At 45.3% G+C, this 18538-nt stretch overlaps 1 protein-coding gene and 1 non-coding gene across 9 annotated transcripts in view; both read left to right on the top strand.

Annotated features, from left to right (window-relative positions):
- FGF1 (fibroblast growth factor 1) overlaps positions 1-18538 on the top strand; it is a 117481-nt gene that overhangs the window by 55117 nt on the left and 43826 nt on the right. Inside the window, exon 1 of one of the 8 annotated variants that reach the window (XM_045894454.3) lies at positions 10690-10713. The exons of the other annotated variants lie outside the window; for them this stretch is intronic. The gene's annotated coding sequence lies outside the window, so the exon portion shown is untranslated. Of the gene's footprint in view, positions 1-10689; positions 10714-18538 lie in introns of those variants that run through there. 8 annotated transcript variants of the gene reach the window in all.
- On the top strand, positions 11862-11988 carry LOC123836746 (small nucleolar RNA SNORA36 family). Its single transcript, XR_006789050.1, has one exon. It is a non-coding gene; the product is annotated as a small nucleolar RNA SNORA36 family (small nucleolar RNA).

Raw genomic sequence — 18538 nt, 5'->3', positions numbered from 1 at the left:
CTAAGAATAAAATCTTTAAAAATCTATTCACCCTGGGGCTCAGGATGGCGACTGGCAATTAGCACAGTTTCTTGGGCTTTGGTTCATGAGACGTTTTCTGCACAGTGCAGGTCTTGTCAGCAAAACCCACACGCTGAGCAGCACAATACAGCTCATCACCCCACTCCCGCCCTCATTCCTTTCAGCAACTATTTAGGAAGCACGTATTACGTACCATGACGTGCAAGGCACTGCAGATACAAAGCTGAGCGTCACAGACAAGGGCTCTGCCCTAATGGAGCAAAGTGGAGAGGGAGAAAGAGTCCACGAAACAGCACCAGTGAAGAACAGAGGGATAAGGGGCACCCCACCCTCACCCCCACCGGAGGGCTGGGCCTGCTCCTGGGGCTGGTCGTAAAAGAAGGCTTATTTGAGTAACATTTGAGGCGAAGTCTGAAGAAGAAGTAGGAATGTGCTGGGGGTGGGAGGCAACGTTGGCAAAGAGAGCTCCAGGCCAAGGGAAAAGCAAGTTCAAAGGCCCAGAGGTGAAAGCAAGCTTGGCACATTTATAAAATGGAAGCTCACTCTTGTTAGAGGCGCCTGAAGGGTCCGATGCCAGGGAACATGGGCCTTTTTATTCAACACCAAGACCAAGAGAGCATGGAGGCAGTGTGGGTCACTGACTGTGCCTTGGGAAATGCCTGGAACGTAAGCTCCATGGGGTATGGACACTGCCAGCTTTATTCACCATATGAGAATGGGGCCAGGAACACAGCAGGGTCTTAATAACCATTTGCTGAGTGAATGAATGAAGCGCCCTAAGATGATCTCAGCTGTCTCCTCTAGTGTCACCAGGCCCCAAGGCATCATAAGACTGGGAGGCGTCTTGAGAGCTGGCTGGTCTGCTCCGCCCCCTCAGGCTGTCTGACCTGCCCTGAAAACTCTCAGAGGGGACACTATCTTGTGTATTTTATGAAGAATAGTGGCATGACTCGGAAATTCAGTTCTGAGGTCATACACATGCAACTGAGGGACAGACGATCTGTCCAGTCATTCGGTGAGTCACAGCAGGATGGACAGGAGCAGGGACAATAGTCCTTAATGCTCCGACTGGCAGGTCAGGTAGCGAGGGCACTCTGGCTCCCCAGCATTATCTGTCCTCTGTTAAGATGCCCTGGTGCCTCATTTCTCAATCTGCGAGTGAAGATCAATGAGACCCACATTCTCAAAGCAGCGCCCTCAAACGCGGAAATTGTATTTTCTGGTATAGCTGGCAGACCCAAGTTTCTCTCACCTCTCATTACCTCTCAGCCCTGGCTGACTGCTGCCGTCTCTCCCAGAGAAGGCCACTGCGCCTGTGATCCAGGATATCCTGGCTCGGAAGCTGGGAAGCACAGACACCACATCTGGCCTAGGCCCACATCACTCACCCTATCTGAGGGGCCGCTGCCTCTCACTTGGGCTACTGCACCTGTTCCCTGCTTCTGCCTCACCTCCCCGACTTCTCCACTAAGCCCCCAGAGTGATGTTTTTAAAAAGCTAATCTGATCATGTCACACCCCAGCCCGCACTGCTCAGTGGTTTTCCACAGTCCTTCAGAGAGAAGTCTCCAGGGCTCTGCATGGCCTGACCCTGCCATCTCCAGCCACAGCCATCTCTCCTCATCCACAGCAGGCTATTTTCTCCCCAAGTGAAACATGCTCTTCCTGCACTCAGGACCTTTGCACAAGCTCTTCCTGCTACCTTCTTTTCCCTACTCACTAGGAATATAAATTCCACTTCTTCTAGGAAGTCTTCCCATCTCTCAGGCTCTGTAGGTCACCTATTATCTAACTTCCATGGTACCCTGGACTTCACTGCAACACTCAGTTCACTGGGAATCCCTTTTATGGTGGGCCTTCCCCACTCGAATGCAAACTTCAGGAGGTCCTCGTTGTGTCTGCCTTATTCCCCACTATATTCCTCATGTCTGGCACAGCGGAAGCTCATCAAGTGAATAAATGAGGACTCCAATCTTGGAACTCTCGGGAAACACTGGACCAATTAAAATAGGAGGCAGAGAGAAACGGAAACAAAACAGAACCTCATTACATTGCTAAGCTAAATGACCCCCCTGCCCCCCTCCCCGGAATCCTGATTTCATCTTATCATGGGCGTGTATATTGTGACTAGGCCTCAGTTCATTCTTCAGAACTGGTTTCTGGTTCGGATTGGAGACATATGGGCCTCGCCACCATGTGCCACCATGGTCAGTAGCCGGGGCTCTGTGACAATCCAAATCAAGTCAAGATGCACTGCCTGTGGCCTGTGCCCTCCAATGCAGAGACAAACAGCCCTCCTGTCCCAGCCTCACACAGCAGAACAAGGCCAGAAGGACCTGGAGCCTTCACTCGTTTTGTCTTACCTTCTGTCTTATTTTCTTCCCCCCAACAAGGACAAACAATAATTCAGTAAAGGAAATATGAGTAATGGAAAGAAAGAGAAAAAAATAAACATATCAAAATGGGCAGTGTCCCTTGGGCCACTGCTTTTAAAGAAAACAAGGAGAGTCGATTTGGAGATATTTCAGTAACTTTGGAGAAAAAAGGAGAAAAATAATCAAGCTGGCCTCTCCCTTTCTAGGCTGGATTCCTTCTCTCTCTCTTGATGTAGAAAGAAAGGATTTCTCAGGCCAGGGGTTGTCACTCTGGCATGCATCAGAATCCCGTGGGGAGATGTGTTGAGCTTGCAGGGGCCAGCCCCAACTCAGGTCCAGTGAATGAAAACCCCTGGGGGAGGGGCCCTCACAGGATCACCCCTCCACCCCTGCAGGGAGGGCCCTCTCCGAGGAACAAAGCTCAGGAGGCAAAGGCAGAGTTATGCCCTGTGCCCATTGACGTAAGGTACAGCTCAGGTAAGGAACACAGATGTGCTCCTGGGGTCCCCAGAGTCAGGTACTGAAAAGCTTGTTCAGGGGCGCCTGAGTGGCTCAGTTGTTAAGCGTCTGCCTTCGGCTCAGGTCATGATCCCGGGGTCCTGGGATCGAGCCCCACATCGGGCTCCCTGCTCGGCGGGAAGCCTGCTTCTCCCTCTCCCACTCCCTCTGCTTGTGTTTCCTCTCTTGCTATGTCTCTGTCAAATAAATAAATAAAATCTTTAAAAAAAGAAAGAAAGAAAGAAAGAAAAGCTTGTTCAAAGTAAATGGAAAAGGCCTAAGAAAATCAAAAGAATTAGTGCAAAACATACAGCTTTATGAAACAATGAGCAATCAACCTGTGGACCCCTGGTGAGTCTTACCCTGTTTTGGTTAAAAACTCAGCAGAGGCTTTGTTACCTGGATCTCAGGAGTTGTGAAAGGAAAGCAAAGTCCTCTAAGCAAAGCAACCACTTCTCTCCGCTATGGAAGGGTGGAGTCGGAGTGCCTTAGAGAAAGCCAAGCAGCCTTTACAGTGCGTCCCTCCCATGGCAGGAAAGGATGAGGGGAGCAGGGGACAACACAGCCCAAACCCAGGGGGGAGGCTGGTTCTTTTGCGAATTCCCAAGCTATGAAAGACAGTCATGATCCCATTTGTGGTGAGCTCATCACTTGCTAGGTACCGCGCACTATTTGCTTTCCATGCTCTTACCAAATGTGATCTTTACAACAACCCTGTGAGTAGGTACCGTTCACGCGAGGAAACCGATTCAGAGAGCATGAGCGACTCGCCTGCAGTCACACATCTATCTATAAAGGGGCGAGTCGGAGATAATATCCGTCAGTCTGAATCACAGTGAGTTCTTAACTTGTATCTTGGCTGTCTCTTATTTTAAAGACAAGGACGGACACCATTTGGAATGTGACATGAGCAAGAATTCTCAGTTGTCTGCCATTTTTATTTGGCTGGGCCAAGCCTCACCTCAACCTGGGAGATGAACCAGGTTCTTATTTCAGTAAGTGTTACTGACGGCCTTCAATACATTGTGCTCTGCAGCAGGTACAAAAGCCCCAGATTTAATAAGTGGAGATGAGGTCCCCCTTGCAAGAATTTACTGTAAATTTACAAATTTACAGCGTATTAAAGAGACAGACATAAAACACTGACAGGTAGTTTTACCAGAGGTCTGGGAATTGCTGCATCATACAGAGTCACTGATGCCTGGAGATTTAGAGAGGAGGTGAGCTTTGAACAGAGGTCAGGACTGGTTTGTCAGCTGAGAGGTAAGGGTGGTGCAGCAAAGGACGAAAGCAGCCAAGTGTCAGTCAAAAGACAACTCTGCCTCAGGCCATTCTGCTCCCCCTTAGTCTGGGCCCAGCGGAGTCTGGCAAGTTCCCAAGCTCACGCTGGAAAAGCAACCCTTGGCTTGGGTCACGTGTCCAGTAAATGCCTGCAGTGAAATCCCAAGAAGGGTGCTATGCATCCTCAGAGCACCTTGAGGCAAGGGGAGCAAGGCTCTCATTTTATGAGGTGACTTTGAAACCAAAGTCAGCAGGTCCAAAACTTTCCAAATAATTTCTCCTCTACCTTGAAGAGCAGACATATAAATCAGAAAGGAAGCACATGTAAGCCAAGGAGTAAAAATGGAAATTAAACCCATGATAGGTAGAAACTTTCAGAATATTTTGAGTAAAAACCTTAACAATATGCACGTGCTTTCCCCCGCAATTCCACGTCCATAAATCCTCCCAGGGGGAGGGGAGGGTGCAAGGCATGGGGTGCAAGGATGACTATAGCAGTTTTGTTTATAATAGTGACAAACAGTACACAACCAAGTGTCCAACAAGAGAAGATTAGCTCACAGAATTCAGCATGTCCACAAAACAGAATCCTATAATCCTCTGTAGCCATTGCAAATGGAGATGTAGATTTATGTTTATTAATGAGGGAAACAGTCCTAATGTATTTAGTCAAGTCTGGTTATAAATAAGCAGATTATAAAACTATACATATATATTTTTTTTTACAAAATGGAATCATGTGATTCTACTTTCTCCAGACCAATCCTGAATCAATTGAATAGAATTGAAATCATATGGAATAAACTCTCTGATCACAGTGTAATTAACCTAGATATCAAAAACCTTAAGATAACTAGGAAAACTGCAAATATTTTCAATTAACACACTTTGAAATAATCCATCAAAAGAAAATGTATAGGGTAAGGAGAATTTATAGAGTAATTTAAACTGAACAATATAACAAAATATAGCATATGAAAATTTGGGGAGGCAACTAAAACAATTATTAAAGGGAAACTTTTACCTTTAGCTGCTCATATTAAAGAAAAATTTAAGGCCTAATATTAATGACCCAATGTTCTGCATGAAAATAAATAAATAGGGGCACCTGGGTGGCTTCGTCATTTAAGTGGCTGCCTTTGGCTCAGGTCATGATCTCAGTCCTGGGATTGGGTCCCCAGCGGGGAGCCTGCCTCTCCCTCTCCCTCTGCCTGCCACTCCCCCTGCTTGTGTGTGCTCTCTCTCTCTCTGACAAATAAATAAAATCTTTAAAAATATATTAAAATTAATTAATTAGTTAATTAATTAATAAAAGGGCAAAGTAAAGCAAAAGTAAGCCAAAATAAGAAAAATGAAAAATAAAGATAGCAACAAAATAGAAATCAGGCAAACAATGCAGAAATCTAAGAAAGCAGAAAGCTGTCTTTCTGTTTCAGAAAATCTGAGATATTCCTATATATAAGACCCTGTATAAAAGGCTTATATCTCTATGAATAGACATGTTAACAGAAGTTATCTTTGGCTGATAGGATCGGGGACAATCTTTAAAGACTTCTTATTGACGTTCATCTGTATTTTCTTTTTTTTTTTTCTATCCTTCTTTTATATTTGAGGGCTCCTAAGGGGACTGACATCCTCTGCTTATTTGCTGAAAAGCAACAGACCCTACCTATTAACCCTTTGTTTCCCAAAGGAGGGGCATGGGCCCCTGATGATACAGAAGTTCTGAGTGGTATGAAGATATCTTTCAATCACACTGCAGAGAAAAAGGGGGCCCCCTTTGAAGTTTCCTTCAGTTATTATGACCTAATGCAAGGAGACAGCTTTGGTCTGGTGCAACTATGTTTTCGAATGCTTTCCTCTCATTGAGAGCAAAAGGGCTTCAGGGGCAGGAAGCAACACCTAAGCAGAAGCTAACCACAGCTGCCCTTCACTGTGTTTATCCCGAGGACTGCCTTCTGTTCATGGGATGCTTTTGCATTAATACTCGAGACAGATAGCTTCCTTCAAACAAGGAAATGCAATTGAAGTAAAACCACGCATCAGTAGTTTAAATAGAACTCACAAATAAGGGGGCTCCCGGGTGGCTCAGTTGTTAAGCATCTACCTTCAGCTCAGGTCCTGATCCCAGGGTCCTGGGATCGAGCCCCGCATAGGGCTCCCTGCTCAGCGGGAAGCCTGCTTCTCCCTCTCCCACTCCCCCTGCTTGTGTTCCCTCTCTCACTGTGCCTCTCTCTGTCAAATAAATAAAATCTTTAAAAAAAAAAAAAAGAACTCACAAATAAGGAATTTGGTCAGGGCATAGCAATCAAAATGATGAAGCTAGCACACCTCTGCTGCAGTCCCAAGGAAAGCGGTGTGAAGCTCTGGGGAGGAAGAAACTGCCCCTGAAGAGTATCAGTGTGCACTGGCCTGTCCCCATGGGTCCCTCAGGCCTTGATTCCTGTCTATCGTGTCACTGAGGTATCAAAACAACAGCACGGAAATAGTAAATGTGCAATTTGCTCAGGTGATGGCCCAGGCAGTAGGAAGATCATTTCAGAACAGGATTCCAAGTCCAGATAAATCCTGCTGGGAGGATGATTGATGTGGGAGGTTTCTAAGAGCAGATAACATTTCTTTGCAATGTTTGCCCGGAGGAAAGAGGCCTTCCGCAGGAAGAAGGTCAAGGCCGGTCTATTTTTATAAAAGCATTTCAAGTGGTTTAGTGGACTTATTTCCTGTGGTTCCCAGGAATCCTGCAGCAGGCTCCCAGGAGGATGTTGGTGATAGGGAGCAGAGACTTGATGAGTGACAATCAATAATTATCTCTATATTTGCTTCACTTTTTCCAATAAAAATAATCTAGGGGAAAAACACTTGCTCTAGAAGAGCAAAGTTCACAACAACAAAGGGCAGAATGGGACATGAAAGTCCCTTAGTGTGCGGCAGAGTCCCGAGGTCAAGATTTTGCAAGCTTAAGATTGATTTATTCACTCATTCCCTTTTACTCAACAAATAATCGAGCATCCCCTCTGTGCCAGGCACTGTTTATGGGCTGGGAAGAAGATGGTAAATAAACATGGCTTCTGCCCTCCAGGAGCTTACAGTTTACTGGGCGAGGAAGAGATCAGACAGGTCACCACATGGAAAGATACATACTTAATCACAAATGGCAGGAAGCATTGGGAAGGAAAGAACAGGAGGTACAAAAGAGACTAATGGAGGTGGGGGTGGGGGCAGAACTTAGATTGGGAGGTCAGGGAAGACCTTTGAGGAGGTGGCTTCTGCTGCCATTGAAGAGTGAGCAGGAGCCAGCCAGGGGAAAGTGCTAGAAAGTGAACAATGTGTATGAAGGCAACCATGTGGAAGAGACCACACTAGACTCAAGGATCCAAGAGAAGATAGGAGTGGAGGAGTGACTGGAATATAGTGGGCAAAGGGAGGGAGTGGTGGGAGGTCAGACCAGACCATCCAAGATCTTGCAGGCCATGGTAAGGATTCAGATTTTACTTTATGGAAATGAGAAGCTACAGAAGGTTACAAGCTAGGGGTTGATGTACGTTTCCAAAGATCCTTCTGACTCTGTATAAAAATGATGGGGGTCCATGGACAAGAGAGGAGGCTATTTTAGAAGTTAAGAAGTGGACTGGACTGGGCGTTGACAGTAGGTACGAAGTACATAAATTTGATAGCTCTTAACTTGACCATAAGAGATTAGGAATTCTACTAGCATACGGAGCTGGGACTAAGGTGAGGCAAGGAAGGTACTTGCTTTGGGCACAAAATTTACTCAGAAACCAAGATAAATAATACTTTAGTGCAATATTTTTTTTAAGTTTATTTATTTATTTAAGTAATCTCTACACCTAATGTGGGGCTCAAAGTAATGACCCCAAGATCAAGAGTCGCATGCTCCTCCAACTGAGCCAGCTGGACACCCCGTTAGTGCAATATTTTAAAAAAGTCAAATTTAGGGCAAAACAATCCTTGATGAACAAAATACCAAATTTCTTTTAAAAAGACAGGATCAGCAACAGTGCTGTGCCAAGCCACATAAGGAGCCTGAGGCAAAAGGAAAACGTCTGTAATATTGTCTGTATTTAAAATTTTGATTTTTTGTTCATTTCCTCACTCTTGTTCTGGCTAGCTGACCTTCCCCACTGTAAACCAAGAGGTCACCATGTCATTTTCTGCTCTTAAAATAGATACTGCGCAAAGAAAACTAACGACAAAAATCATCACAAGCCCCCTGGTGGTACAGATGCTCTTCTTTTTCCTGATTCTGGAGACTCTGAGATAGAAAGTGCATCATAGTTGCTCCATAAATATTTCTGATAATGTTAATGGCTAACATCTATCAGGCTCTTCATATGTCAGGAACTTTGCCAGAAACTGGTAAATACAACAATCTGATTTTGTCCTCACACCAATCCTGTGAGGTAGGTATAGCATTATCCCTGTTTTACCATGGTTGGCATATACTTGGTTAGCACTTAGTGAATACAGGAAGACAGAAAGGGTGTACAGATCAAAGGGAAAATGAGAGAAAAGAAAGTGACGGGCCTCATACTATTCCTTAAAAGTCCTATCTGGATAACCAGTGATTCCAACTCCCTTGGCAAACACTCTTCTCTGACAAACACTAATTACCACACTTAAATGGACCTGTACAGAAAGGGACTATTTTTGGTAAGTTAGGTGTCTTAAACCAAACAGCTTTTCCAAGAACATATTTCTTGAATTCATTCATTCCCAAATATTTACTGAGCAATCCGTATGCAACAGGCACACATCTAGGTGCTGTCATGTGTGAGCAAATCAAACCTGAATGTGGGTCCTCGTGAGACTTATAATCCACAGTGTGTGCGTGTGTGTGCTGAGAGTTGTGTTGGCATGAGACAGTCAATAACTAGGAAGCAAACACATATATAAGATCATAAATTATCGTAAGTATTATAGAAGTATAGACAGGGAAGTGAAGGGAGCTACCCTATATATGGTGGGCCCGACGCAATTAGACTCAGGGAGGCAGGTATCCTGCTTCCCATAACACTTATGTTGCTGAAAATGCTGTGTGAAGAATTTTTGCACATCAAATCCACCAAACTCCCTTCACAGAGTGTGAAATTTTACAAACTAATGACTTATTCCTATCGAGGACAGTTTCAAAAAGCAACACCATTTACCTCTTTTCTACCCAAACACATCTATGGAAAAGGTCTTCCCACCACTGAAGGGTCAAGAATACAATACTGGAAAACATTGGAAAATGTTCTGCCTTCTGTCTGCCCCACCCCCGTGGGCCCATCTAAATGTCTAGGTTTATGGAATTCCCGAGGAGCCCCATGAACCCGCCAACACCAAGGAGGAACCAAGGAATGTAGGACCTTTGAAAGCCAGCAGAAATTATGCACAAAATGATGGCAGCCTAGCGAAGTAAGGAGAAGTCCCTCTGACGTTTCTTTTTCCCTCCTGTTGCCTAATCTACTTTCAAAGGCCAATAATGTAGAAATTCTCCATTTTTCAAACAACCCCACCCAACAGAATAGCACGTTGATCTCGAAAGCATGAGAAAGGAGCAGTGGATGGTCCAGGGTATAAATGGCTTTGAAAGGTCAGTCAGAAAAAAGAAATAAACAAGGAGAGGAACCATGAGGAGTTGAAGGAATGAAAGCAAACCATGCTTTGAACTACCTGCCAACTTGAAAGCAAACTCCCCTGAGAGGCCACGGATGACAGATGAGCGTATTATCAAGGTTACTGGTACCTACCTATGCTTGCGAGGTGCAACCCGCACCTTCCTGGTGATACTAGACACCGGGGGCAGGTTTATCTTAGTTTACCCTCTTGGATACAAGATTTCAACACACTTCCAAGCTCTTTCATCCCTTATCAAACACCAGTCCTTGCCCGGGGCCTTCGGTGATACTCTCTTACTTCATCTTCTTCCCATAAAACCCACCTGGTTCCTGCCAACAGCTGGGTTGTGGATAGGGCTGCACGTGGAATACCAATGATATGCTCACAGGACCACGGGAGCCACTGGGCCTGCTGAAACAGGGCAAAATGTGAGGATGGGAGAATGGTCCCTTTTGGACTTTCTGTGTGGGATCAAAGAGAGCTGGCAAGTGAAAGGAACCTCTAAAAATAGCCAAAGTCCTTAAAAAGAAATCATGCAAAGGGAAACAAGGTTTATACTGTCCTAATGTAGGCTCTGCAAAAACTAAGGCCTGGCAGGCTGACGCTGGGACAGCTTATTATTTTCTTCCGGCCCTTTGGTGGAGACACCCACTGGGTCCCTTTGCAAATCCTGGGCCCTGCTCCCCCGCCTGCTTCCTGCATAGTGCTAGAAGCCTCTGCAGGAATGTAGCTCTGCTGGGGCACAGCTGGGGCTTCCATGGCCCACTTTCAAGATCCAGAATAGACTCTGACATGTGAAATGAGCTCCACGGGGTTTACAATCCTCCTTCGTATCCAAGTACCTTAAACACAAAACCTCATGCCGGGATTGCTAACCATTCTTCCAGAGACACCTGGATATCATGTCTGGCAGAAATGTGAGTTTTGTCCTTTTTACTCTTCAGTGTTTTGAATGAGCATGGGGCCCGTGGAAATGAGGCTGCCCAACAGAGGGCTGACATAATAAATGGATGTCTTAGGGCTCAGGGTTTTGTTCTTGGCTAAGCTACAGATTTGCTTTGATAAGCTGTTCAGCCTCTCTGTGTCACACTTCTCTTGGCTAGAGAAAAAGAGAAAGGGCTCATCTATCCCACGTCATAGGAGGAATAGAAAATACAAAATGATTATCAAGTAGCTCATGTAGTATCTAAACACAACAGGCATCCAGAGATGCCTGCTAACTCATGCAAAATGCTTTGTGAAACTCCAAGTGCCATAAAAAGGTAAATAACCAATGCTGTAAACCATAGGCTCTTATTAACAACTATAACAACACCTTTTATTTCCTAGGCACTAACTACATGTGAGGCCCTTCCCAGGCCTGCCTTGCTCTATTCCTCCCTCACAGCACTGATACGAGATCAGTATGCTTAATAGCTTCATTTTACAGATGAGGCAGCTGAGGATCAGAAAGGTTAATGACTTGCCCAGTTATGCAAATAGTTAATGACACAGCAGAAACCAAACCCAGGTCTATGAGAACTTCCCTTTTTCCTGGCCTTTCCAGCCCAGTCGGAAGTAGGACTATCCACTCATTTCCCCCAGTGGGCTCTGGCCTTAGCCCAGCGCTTTGAAAGCAATGGCAGTTGATTCTACTGTGACAAAGGCCAGGAGGGACTTGACTGCCACTGGGTCATCTTGGGGAAGCATCACAGTGACGATCAGAAAAGTGCTGGTGGGGGTATTTATCGCACTGAGCTGAGAAAGAGGACCATTCTGTGTCAAGGGAGGAACCTGCGAAGACTCCATTCAATAGACACAAGTATCTGTCAATGGGGCTGTGTGAGTTATGGGTGCTGGGAGGGCTTGGGGAGTAAACAGAATAGAGAAGCTAAGGATCAGTTATCTAAAGGCCCTTTTGTCTCTTTCCCGTATTTCTTTGGCAGTTAAAATCATGGACTCTGCAGTTAGAAAATGCTACGTTCAGATCTCGGCTCTAACATGGATTTATCTGCGTGACCTTAGACAAACTGTTTAAACTCTCCAAGCCTTGGTGTCCTTCACTGCAAACTGGGGATAAAAAAAGCAATGCCTTGAGTTCAGTTCAGGGCAGCCTCCTTATTCAATTAATTAAACTTTGGGACATGACCAGGCTAGGGTAGATGATTACATAGAAAATATTATTCTATTCATTTATCTCTCAGCTGAAAGAAAGAAAGAAAGATAGAAACAAAGAAACAAAGAAAGAAAGAAGGGAGGGAGGGAGGGAGGGGGGAAGGGAGGGAGGGAAGGAGGGAGGGAGGGAGGGAGGGAGGGAGGGAGGGAGGAAGGAAGGAAGGAAGGAAGGAAGGAAGGAAGGAAAGGGAAAAGCAATGCCTACCCCACAGAACTTCTCTGAGGATTAATTAGAATAATGTATGTAAAGCACTTAGGACAGTACCTGGTACATAGTATATGTTCAAGAAAACGTCACTACTTTGTGATTTATGAATCTATTTGATTATTTATGGGTATGTCCAGAATAGGCTATTGGGAAACATACGGTAGGGCAAGCCCTCAGCATTTCCAGAGATAACAAACACATACTTCAAAAGACTGAGCTTGGAGAAGCCAAATTTTGTAGGTCAGGAGGGAAGAACAAAAAACACCTAGCAAGCAGACCATCTTCCTACGAGTTGGAAGGTCTGCTGTCTTGGAGAAAGGAATGTCCTTGTGGGCTGGTTCTGGAGATTGTAACTTGCACAACATTTTCAAAAGAGTTTTGGAGGCACATCAGTGAGAGCAGCCTGGAGAACGGGCCCAGAGCCCCTGCAGAATCACTTTGCATTTGGCTGGAAGCCCAGGGCTCTAAAGCATCAGTCTGTAGGAAGGATACATCCACGTAAGAAGCGTGGAGGTCTTCAGGCTGGCCGAGAGCCTACAGGATGCTCCGGACGGAGGGGCACCAGTACCTGGGGCCCGCAGAGCATGCTGCTGTACTGGGGAGTGCGCAGTTTCTCCTCTTGGAGGGTGTTTTCTCTAAGCATCAAAATAATTCCTGACCTCCAAATGAATGATGCTCTATGGGGGTCTGAGTTTTGGGGGTGGATAGCCCCACTGCAGAGAATTAAAGACCCAGAACCCAGGGAATAAATAATGGACACTGGAGGCGATCCCTAGGAATGTGTGCGTCTCTGCTTATGTTTTCCTACTCCTCGTAAAGGAGTGCGGAGGCTAACAGTGCGATTGAGCTGTTGGGTGATACAGCCTGACTGGATTTCCAGGCCCTACTTCCTGCCAGCTACATGCGGTCCAAACATCTATGCCCCTTTTACTGGAAGCTCGGCTGGACTGATCTGGTATGGCCAGATTATAACCTCCTTAAAGACAGATACTGTGATTTCTACTACAGGCCCAGAATCCCTTCTCTGAAAAGCCTTAGGATGATATGTTTCTGAGCGGAGACTTTGGGGGATTTTAGACAGGTGATTTGGTATGCATATTGTATATTATGGAACAACCTCAGTGGGGTCTGGGGCAGTTCCCTGTCATCAGAAACACTGGTGATTCTGTACCAGATTACACAAATATTAATACAAAGGGTGATAAAGACTTTAAATCGTCTCAGGGCAGTTTGGGTCAGGTTTTGCCACAATTTGAGTTATGAAAGAATGTCTAGTTTTCAGAGCTTTTTGCATCTCAGAATGTAGATTAGGGATTTCAGGTCTTTCTTTTCATTTCCATTTCTTTCTCTTTATTTACTTTTTTAAATTTCCAGAACAGTCTGCCTGTGGCAGGTGCTGAGTAGAAGTGGTTGGCATCTAGAGTGTGACATCTTGATCTCCCTCAAATAATATTTGATCCTGGAAGCCAGGGGATGGTTTATTCTCGGTGACTGGGGGATTCTTGAGGATTAGAAGGATTCTAAATTAAAGAACAGGAGAGAAAGACATTGAACCCACAGGCTCTCTGTCACCCTGGACAGTAACACACAAACCCATGAATACACAGAATGGTGACTAGTACCTGATATTCAGCGCCCAAGTAAACGAGAAGAGGGCATCATGGCACATCAGTGGCAATAATGGTAAGCTTTAACTGATTGCTTAGAAAATGACATCTTTAAAATATTGCTAAAATAGGGGCGCCTGGGTGACTCAGTTGGTTAAGCGACTGCCTTCGGCTCAGGTCATGATCCTGGAGTCCCGGGATCGAGTCCCGCATCGGGCTCCCTGCTCGGCAGGGAGTCTGCTTCTCCCTCTGACCCTCCTCCCTCTCATGCTCTCTGTCTCTCATTCTCTCTGTCTCAAATAAATAAATAAATAATCTTTAAAAAAAAATATTGCTAAAATATTACTAAATGTTAAACTCAAGTTTGTTCAATGCTAAGTCAATAGCACAGGGATTGGCAAAATGGAACAACAAGCTACATGGAGAATGATAATCAAGCTAACATCTGTGAATGCTTACAAGTTTTCAAATGCTGGGCTTAGCACTTTATATGCATGATCAATGAACACGGCAATTCTGCGTGGTAGCTAATGGGGCCCCATTCTGCAGATGGGGAAACTGAGGCTCTGTGAGACTGAGTGAGTACTTTGCTAGTGAGTGTCCAGCCAGGACTAAAACTTGAGTCTAGTAGTATGCTGGTAAACCAGCTATCAGAGAAAAGGAAGGAAGGAAGGAAGGAAGGAAAGAAAAAATTGAAGGAAGAAAGGGAGGTGGGGGAAAAAAAAGAAGAAAAGAGAGAAAAAAGCCCTGATTATAGTATTTTCCAATTTCTGTGGTGTAAATACTCTCACAAGGGTTGATTTCAAGCCCACTAATGATTTACTAACCTGAATATTTAAAAATTGGCTTTCACAAACCGGGAGGAACCACCTCCTGTACATGCGGTCAAGTCCACCCCATGGCCATGTCCACAGTTTGCTGCCAGCTCTGGAGGATGAGATTGCAGTTCACGGAACACAACTGGCCTGGGAGCACCAGACCAAGATGCTAGCCCCGCCAGTCAGCCAAGGCCACATTCCTACCTCAGACCTGGTACAGATCCCTGAGCGGGGGAGGAGGGGGAAAAAGACAGAAAGGCACCCTGTCTCCCTTTCTTCAGGCAAACTTTCCTCACCAGAGGGTGTGAGGTGGGTTCCTGCCAACCTGGCACTCCCTGACAGAAATAACAAAAGCTAGAGTTCTTTTTAGGCCCTACAGACTTTTTCGCCGTGAGGTAAAGAAGTGAGGTAAAGACTCGAGATTAAAAGATCTGATCCTTTTTTGAGATCTTTCAATTCCGAAATATTGCCTTCAAAGAAGTAAGGAAGTATCTTCTACAAGATGGGGAAAAATGTTTGGGTCTGCTTTTAACCAAGGGTAGGGTATTCCAGCCTAATTTGAACTCACTTAGAATAACGTTTAGGGTCTTGGTTTAGCCTCTCTGTTAATACCTGTAGGACCCCACCTTCTAATTAAGTCTTCTGATAACATGTTTCCACTAGAGCCTCCTAAGAAGGGACCGGCCTGGTATTCAATCCACAAATATGCCGAGGGCAATGATTATGTGCAGGCATTTGCTAATAAATGCAGGGCCTAGAAAAAGAGGCATAGCTTTTGTTCCGGAGCTTCTGAGACTAGTGAAGGAGACAGTCAGGTAACCTTAGTTAAATTATATTCATTTACTCATTAAACAAATATTTATCAAGGGCCCATTAGATACCAGGCATTTTGCCAGGCACTGATGGTGAGTAAGACAGATTGGTTTGTACTATTATGGAGCTGACAGTCCAGTCATAAAGGGAGACATTAATTAAATAATCACAAGAATGAATGTGTAATTAAAAAACGAAGTAAGAGCTCCGAGGAAATGTTAGATGGTTCTACAAGAACGAGAGGAACCTGACCCAGTTAAAGAAAGTCAGCAAAGACTTCCTTGAGGAATTGGCAATTGAACTAGGACTTGAACAAAACGTAGGCGTTCACGCAGGCGAGTGGGGTGGAAGGAAAGAGAGGAATTGTGCTCTAGAGAGAGGGGACTGTGTGGGCCAAGATCCCAGGGTGAACAGGGGCACAGGGGTTTCAGGGAAATGGAAGGCCAGTGTGGGGAAAGAGCATGGTGGGTGATGAGGCAGGGGATAAGCCAAAGCTGGTCCTCCGAGCCCTTAAGGCCTTAGAACTTTTTTAAAAAAGCAAAAGGGAACTTGTAATTATGTTTTGTAATTGAAGTGTAGTTGACATACAATAGTATATTAGTTTTAGGTGTACAACATAGTGACTCGACACTCATATACATTATGAGACAACAGGGATAAGGCCTTAGTCTTTCCCCCAAGCAGTGGGAAACCACTGGATGCTTTCAGTGGGAGACATACATGGCAATCATATAGCCAGGGCTTCCGTAGGGTAAATGTGCTACTAGAGGGGCATATGGGGAATCAACTAAAATCTAAACTGGTGTGTGTGGTGTGGAGGGAGAGGAGGGGGTTATGGCTGGGGGATGTGTCCACATCGACCTTCTGGAGGAGGACATATCTGAGATGAATTTTTGAAGGGAGAGAATGACCTAGCCCGGCCACAGTGGAAGGTGGAGGGAGGGAGAGAGGATGCTTCTGGGTGAGTGTGAGGGTGTGGGGAGACTACAGGAAGAAGAGGCCAGTAAGAGAAAAGGCAACAGAACTTATAAATTTCCATTATACTTAATGCCTGATTTCATGTAGTTAATGGATTCATTTATTAGAACAATTTGTGAAAATCCCCAAGGGCCCATGAAGGCTGGGCTTAATGGTTTTATCATGTCATAGACTTCTTTACTCCTCTCCTTTAACGAATCCTGAGTAGGCAAGGAACTTAGGACTAACTACTGCTTAAAATATAGGTAAATTGTAAATAGAGCCCCCAAAGAATAAGGGCTTTTTGTGCCTCTGGGGTTTCCTTCAGCAACAAAAAGGGATTTCATTTTTTGTATGTTTCAGCTGATTCATAAATCCCACTGCCACAGTCTATCAGCTTCATGTTGACTCAAGGCTGATTTTCAGGAGTCGACATGTTCTCCTCAGGTTTCCAGCTATGGATGTGAACTGCAGGGCGGTGAGAGCGATCTGAAGTCAGTACAGCCACCCCCCATTACTGTCCCTCTTACTGTGGGGAGCAGACAGAGAGCACAGTCGTGGCTTTATAACTGTGGGGTGCACTGTGGTCGGGAAGAGAGGGACACCTGAGGACCTGCTGGCCTCTGGCCAAGATCTCCACAGTGATGAAGCCCAGGCTGTCAGGCTTAGACACACATAAGAATGTGAGCATTAGGACAATCCTTGGCCAGACCTGGAGCCTCCAACCTCAGGAGCCTTCTGGTCTATCTGGTCCCCTTCGTACCAAGAGGATAGAAGCAAGAATGCAAATGAATAGAGCCAAATTCATACCCAGCACTTAGAAAACGACTCAACGGAGACTCCCCGCTGGTGCTAGATCTAGAAGGGAAGCCATCCTTGATGCCCACACAGTCAGGGGCACACAGGGACCTCCACTTGAGGAAACCCGGGGACAATGACAAACAAAATCCTGTCCACCAAAGACTGGCAATACAAATGGCTATTTGTACAGTTAAATGGCAACCACCAGTATATAATTATCGTCTCCTGTACCAAATGAAGTATACAACTTAGCAAGTCCTTGGGGGAAAAAAACCAAAAAATATTTATTATCTCTTGACTGTACTTTAAGGCACAGGGATCTGATCACTGTTGCATGTTAATGGAGAGGTGATAGGTGAAGATGCCCAAGTTTGGAAGAGCTAAACTGCTTTATATCAGAAGGAGATCCAGAAGCAAATGGAGGGAGGAAATGGAATGAGAGAGAGATTGAGAGGTTGGGTGAAAAAGGGCTGAGCAGAAAGACAGAAAGAGAGACCGTGAAAGGAAAAGGTGGGCCCACAGACGTAGAGGCTTGTGGATGAACAAGAAGGGTTTGGAAGGGAGAGTGTGGATTTGGGAAAGAAATGCAATGTGCTCCACAAGGTGAAGTCTGCGGATATAAATAACATTTTTTATCTGTTACTACATTATCTGAAAAAAAGCTGGATAGAGTTTCACCATATGTGAAGGGGATGTTTGGGATGGCTTGACTTTAAATATAGTTTATGTAGCATATCCAAAATGCTCTTTGGGGTTCGCTGGAGGGACTGCAAAGCATAGCTGAAACCGGGGACTGTGACTGGCCCGTGTGACTGCGGATTGGAAGACATGAACCACAGACATTAAAATACCTGGAGCAAAAGAAACAAAGAGAGGCTTCCAGCATGAACCCTAATTCCAGGAAAATTACTCAAATTGTTTTGATTTACGATGGAATTGCTTTCCATGTGAGCAGCTCTATGAGGCCACCCTGGAGATGGATGGATGGATGGATGGATGGATGGATGGATGGATGGATGGTTAATGCAGGGCATGCAGGAGGCTAGCAGACCTTCCGTGAAGCACACAGTGCTCCTTAGAGCCTGGCGCTGTGGGGTCTCTTGGGGAATGAGGACATGCCTGGAGTCTCGCTTCAAGGTTGACATGGGGATAAAAGTTGGTGAAAGCCAACATCTGGGTCACAAATGAATAACTTAATGAATAACAAGCTCATGGGGGCAGATGTCTGTGCCAGACAAGAGGTAAAAATCCCACTTTCGGCAATGATACAGTATCAGTGAAGTCCCTTTACCTTTTCATGGTGTTAAGGCCAAGTGACCGCTTTGTTTCAACACACTCCTTTTGAGGCTCGGCACCACCACCTAGAAGCTGTTGACCTTGGACA

Source organism: Mirounga angustirostris, unplaced genomic scaffold (assembly GCF_029215605.1).
Source record: "Mirounga angustirostris isolate CCGP_5_RB_7025 unplaced genomic scaffold, mMirAng1.0.hap1 SCAF_7, whole genome shotgun sequence".
NCBI lineage: Eukaryota > Metazoa > Chordata > Mammalia > Carnivora > Phocidae > Mirounga > Mirounga angustirostris.
Note: the sequence above shows the minus strand (reverse complement) of the source record. Positions and strands in the feature narration are given on the sequence as shown.